The sequence below is a fragment of the Octopus bimaculoides genome, chromosome 3 (genome assembly GCF_001194135.2).
Source record: "Octopus bimaculoides isolate UCB-OBI-ISO-001 chromosome 3, ASM119413v2, whole genome shotgun sequence".
NCBI lineage: Eukaryota > Metazoa > Mollusca > Cephalopoda > Octopoda > Octopodidae > Octopus > Octopus bimaculoides.
In genome coordinates, this window is record NC_068983.1 from 157,745,954 (window position 1) to 157,752,208 (window position 6,255).

The 6,255-nt window shown below is 35.0% G+C and overlaps 1 protein-coding gene across 5 annotated transcripts in view; it reads right to left on the reverse strand.

Annotated features, from left to right (window-relative positions):
- Positions 1 to 6,255, reverse strand: part of LOC106883935 (eukaryotic translation initiation factor 2-alpha kinase 1) — a 60,688-nt gene that overhangs the window by 53,378 nt on the left and 1,055 nt on the right. The window lies entirely within an intron of this gene.

Genomic DNA, 6,255 nt, shown 5'->3' on the forward strand with positions numbered 1-6,255 from the left:
GTGGCAATATACTACACTTTATATATATATATATATATATATATATAATTCTTATGGACAGTTTAACATTTTTCGTAAATAAATGTATTTTCGACAACTGTCACGTCTCAAGAGTTGGATTATTCTAGATTAAGAACATTTAAAATATTAGCATTGTAAATATATTCTTTAAAACACGCATTAAGGTCATCTCTACAGATTTTCTATGGAAATTATAGCTGGCACTGATTTTATTACGTTTTCTATCCGGGACGTCAGATGTATATAAAAAAAAATCCGGTAGATGAAGGGAAATCACTCTAAAAAAATTACCTAGATTACCTCCCTTTAAAAAATGATTAACGCTAACCGCATGACCGGTTCTTGAGCAGGATCTATGATTAACGTTCTAGTCGTGATCATTACGTTCCTTTTCCAGACTTACTGTATTACACGAGTCTTTCAATTCTAAGATAGTAGGGATTTGTGAGAAATTTGGCTGCTGTTTCAGGTAGATTGAGCAACCACCAAGACATCATTCCACTGACTTGTTGCTGCTATAGAAGCTTATATGTCTCAACAGGTTCCTCTACACCCACTCAGCTCATTTTAAATTCATGAAACAACTTTCTCTTAGATGTTTATGCGTAACCATTTCAATGCATGAGAAAATAATAGAAAAAACATGATACATTGGAGATAAAATGAATTGATTTCAAGAAAGTGTATACAGAAATAATAATCTGTAATTGGGTATAGAATAAAACAAAAACTGAATAAAAGAACAGCCTAATGTCAAAGATAAAGTGTTGAATGCAAGATCACCAAAGCTGTTAGAAGACTACAGGATCAAAAAGTAGGGAAGTGAAACACAACACAGGAATGAAGGAGACTTTATTAAAGCTATAGGAAAGGAAATATATCAAAGGGAAAGGAGAACTAGTTGGTATCTACAGGATTAAGGGAAATTTTATCAACAGAAAGCTATGATCCAGTTTCTGAAAGGTTGCTAAATCAGTCTGATATTTCTGCAGATCTAATTCCAGCCCAGCAATTTTTGATGGGGATCAGTTAAAATGGTGAGGAGTGGCAAAATTTTATTGATTATCTAGCTTTGGATGCTGATGATTTGGCATGACTTATTGGAAATTTAATCTGTTTTGGCGATACTGTATATTAGCACTGGAGGCACACACACACACACACACACATGTAGAAATATACATATACCAACACTTATGAGCCTGCAAGATTAGGTATGCTCAACTGGAGTGGAGTTGCAAGAGATGAACCTGTATGCAAGGGCCACCATGTTTTTACTTAGCTTGATGTGTCTTCTCAAGCACAGCAAACCACCAAGAGTCTTGATCTCCTGTCATCCTCTCTGTGAGTCCCAACGTTTGTACATCCTTTCTCACTACTTCATCCCACATTTTTTTGGGTCTACCCCTTCCACATGTTCCTTCTACAATTAGAAATCAGTACCCCTTGATGCAACTGTCCTTGTTCATACACATTACATGGCCATACCAGCACAATCTTCTCTCTTGCACACTACATTTGATGCTATGTATACCCAGTTTTTCTCTCAAATCACTCTCACTCTGTCGTATATGCACACTGACATTACTCATCCAGTGAAGCATACTGGCTTCATTTCTTTCAAGTCTTTATATATCCTCAGTAGTCACAGCCCATGTCTCACTGCCATGTAGCATAGCTGTCCGTACACAAGCAAGCTGTCCATAGTATACTTCTTGTTTATAAATAAATAAATGCGCCCTTTTAAAGCCAAGCCAGGCTCATGGGCCTGGTTTCCCGGTTTCAATGGCGTATGTGTTCCCCAGCTGGACGGGACGCCAGTCCATCGCAGCGTTACTCATTTTTGCCAGATGAGTGAACTGAAGTGTTTTGCTCAAGAACACAACGTGTTGCCCGGTCCAGGAATCGAAACCACAATCTTACGATCATGATGCTGACACCCTAACCACTAAGCCACACGGCTCCACACTTCTTGTTTATATGTAACATTATTGTAGCAGATGGTTTTATCCTGCTGCTCTAGATATCTGGTGATACCTCTCTTGATCTGTGTGAATACTGAGATTTTCAAATTGGGTGGTCCTTTAGGAGTTATGAAACTTGCTCTTGAGGATTGCACCAAAACATTTGGGGATGGAAGATTATCTATTTTGTTTTCTCTATAATGAATAGCATAGAATTATATTTGGAGTTGATATGGTCTGGTAAGACTTTGACAAATTCTTCAAATGTGTCTACCACATAACTGAACCAAACTGTGGATTTTAAATTTAAACTTCTCAGAACTATGTCTTTAAAGTGTCTCAAGTATTAACTATTATTGATAATAAGGAAGAACCCACAGAAGATTCCTTTCCATGAGTTAGAAAACAATTGTTCTTACAGTGCCAGTATTTCTGTAAATACGAGTGGTATTTGTTTGAGAATTTTTTTGTTTTTCAATTTGTTGTTGGTAACTAATGACACATAGTCAATTAGAAACAATTATGAAAAGGTTATTTCCATCAGAGATTATCATCTGACAGGATGTGAGTAACCAATCTAGAATGAATTCCACAAAATATGCAGAATTTTAAACAAATAAGTCAATTTTAATTAAGAGAGGAAACATTGTGGTTACTAGAACGCAGCAAACATAATGGTAACATGACTAATAATTAATGCATTTTGATATGATAATTCTCTAGTGATGCCAAGGTTGTCTACATGTTATTTATCAAAAAGAAGCTCTGTGTTCTTTTTCAATATGCATCGCAACATACACTCTTGAAGACGGTTTCTTTTCTAAAGATTTGAACTGAGAGGAATGGTTGACTTCAATATATTAAAATTTTTCAATGTAGCTAATCTACCTCAATCTTCTCTAATTTCATAACATCCTTCTCATTAGAGGATATGATTTTTAAAATATATCTTAAAACCCCTTTTACTAAAGAAAGAAAGAACGAAAGAAAAAGTTCACATTCCAAAGCATTGTAGAAAATATTACTAGTAATATTTAAACTGAAAGCTTTATAAGCAATATTTGACACAGCTGCATAATGCAGATTTCAGTGACTAATTCTCACAACTGAATTAATTTGTTCTTCAAGCTACAAACTTAGAAATTGACATGTCAGTAGTTTGTATTTACTTTATAATAATGTATACCTTTGAAATAATACAAGACATCAGTAACTTGAGTAATGTATATTTCTCTCAAGATAAAATTAATTGCACATTGCCAGTACCCTTAAGCAAGAGTACCATAGAAATGAAAGTAAAATATAAAAGTGAAGCAATGAAATATACTGAATTTCTGTATATAAACTGCCATGAGAATAACTGTATTTATATTTCTTAAATTTTTTTTCTTGCACTTTAATAATCCTCTACAATATTACAACTGGATGGTAATGTCTGGGACAAAAGATGTGTGTGGGAAGAGGCTGCAAGGAGTAAGGGGAGAGTGAGAGATGGTTAGAGAAAGGGAATAAGTAAGAGGGCAAATATAATGAACTTGTGTTGAGGAATGATAAGTAGGAAAGAGGGGAATCTAGGTGACAACTGTAGAAATTTGTAAGGTTGAAGAATGACCAATGATACATGAGTCTGGAGGAGAAATAAAGGAGAGGCAGTGACTGACAGGGGTGGGTGAAGAGCAGCAGAATAAAAATAATAACGATAATGTGGCTGTGTCACCCTTTCCCATTGCTTATATATTTCACGTACCAGAAATAATTACCCCTGCATCAACCAGATAATGCCAACAACAGTAATAAAAAGTCATAGCAAACACATACCAATGGTATTCGTAATAACATTAGATATAATTATTTATATATTGATAATAGTTTAAACAGCACCTATTGTAACAAGCAGCAAGTGTCGATGACAAATTAAATGAGAGAAAAGTAATTGTATGCTAATGTACTAACTGCTGACAAAGTACAACCGAACTTTTCATATTAAACTTTAGGTATGTATATAATGAAATACAAGTAAATACATGTGTTTGTAGTATCATATATACAGAAATTAAGTAGATTATTTTGAATTTCTATTTTACTTCTTAACCTCTTAACATACCTATTTTTTTTTTCAATTTCCATGCAAAGAACATTTTTTTATTATTTATTTTGAATCTGTATATAAGGAAGAATAAGTAGATAAATTATTTTGGATCAGGTATGATTTATTATGAAGTTACTGATAGAAAATGGGAATAACATCATGAATGAAGTATTTCAGGTTAGAAATAAGTGACAGATACCTCAGGGTACAGTGAACATATATTTTCATTCAAATATATATATATATATATTTACTAGACATCTCTGAAGGAAAATATACAAGATAATATGTTAAGAGGTTAAAAGTTTACTTTTGGTTCATTGACATTCTAAAATATGATTTAATCATTTAGATTAAATAATGTAGACCTATGTGCCCATAAAAAAGATAGGATGGTCACAGCTGGAATGCCTTTGGTCAAGGATTTACTTTATCATAGTTGGCCTAAAGTTAAACCACAACTCTTCAAGTATGCAACAGTTTATGACTTTGTCATTTGCTCATCAGCTTTTACTATGTTTACCTCCCACTCCCCAATCCTGTCCTCATGGCCCTCTGTTTCTTTATCTTTGCTATCCAGTAGTTCCCCCATCACTCTATATACCCAGGTTTTTCACCACTCACTGCATTCCCCTCCCCACTTTCTAATCACACTTCTTTGGCAATGTCCTGCCACATATTATGGCCTTCAAACCTCAAGGGTGTGCCTTGGCACTCAGTCCACTCTGCTGGGTCATTGGTGTTAGGAAGGGCATCCAGTTGCAAAAATCCTGCCAAAACAGACACCAACACAAGTGCATTTTACATGGTACCAGTACTTGTAAAGGACAAGCCTGTATGTGTGATTTTAATTAGCTGACCATGATTTTACTTAGCTTCACTGCACTTTTATGGAATGAAAGCTCTAAGCAGTGATGTTTATAAATACAAACATTTTGCTAGTTCAAATATGCCTCAAGCATATTTGAACTGATTTGGTGTGTTTACATCGTTCTGTCTACAGCAAAAAAATTTCTCCATGACAAAATACAATGAATGGCTTTCTTATGGATTCGAATATGCCTCAAGCATATTTGAAATGGTAACAAGTTTGTATTTATACACATCTCAGCTTAGTGCTTTCATTCTGTACTTTTATTTACAGTGAACCACTGATTAGTGCAACCAATCAAAGCACAATGATGGGAATATAAGACGGACCTGTCTCTTTTGTTAGTTTGCAGTGTCTGTCTTTTCAATTCCTTGTGCTGAAGATGAGATAACTACTCCAAAATGCATGCATCCACCAGTCTGGTTAGGAAACACTGTGAACTGACTCGGTCTATTTACACTTGTCTGTCTTCAGTGAGAAATTTTCTCCCTGACAAAATACAGTGAATGACTTTCTTACGGGTTTAAATGTCTCAAGCATATTTGAACTGGTAACAAGTTTGTGCATGTATATATATATATTATCGTTTACTTGTTACAGTCATTAGACTTTAGACTGCAGCCATGCTAGGGCACTGCTTTGAGGAAATTTTAGTCAAATGAATTGACCCCAGTACTTACTTTATAAGTCTCTTTTGCCTAACTGCTAAGTTACAGGGATATAAACACACCAGCACTGGTTGTTAAGCAGCAGAAGGAGCAAACAGACACACACACACACACATGATGGGTTTCTTTCAGTTTCCATCTACTAAATACACTCACAAGGTGCCACACAGTGGGACTGAACCCAAAGCCAGGTTTCTTACCATGTTGGGAAACAAATGCGTATATCAAATGATATGCTCATTTACCATCTCGGATATTTCCATGCATCCACGCTCTATTACTCAATAGCCATATTCTACGTCTATCCGTCCGTTTTGACAAGATTTTTTTCCCCGTCTTGCTGGGGCTTTTGGTGAGTGTTTAGTTAATTAGAGAGAGAGAGAGAGAGAACAAATACAAATATACCATTTTAGTTAGAAAAGGGGCAGAAACAAACTGTTGTTATGACAGAAAGAGGGGAAAACAAGATTGTTTGTCCCACTCTATTTTCCTTCAATAAAATTATTCTTTTCTGCATTTCAAACAACTCAAATTTCTTGCGAAATTCCAACGATGAACTGATTTAATTAATTTAATTTTCGTGTCGTGTGTGACGGGGGAAGGGGGTTAGAAATTTGAAACTTGTAATTTTGAAAAGAATTC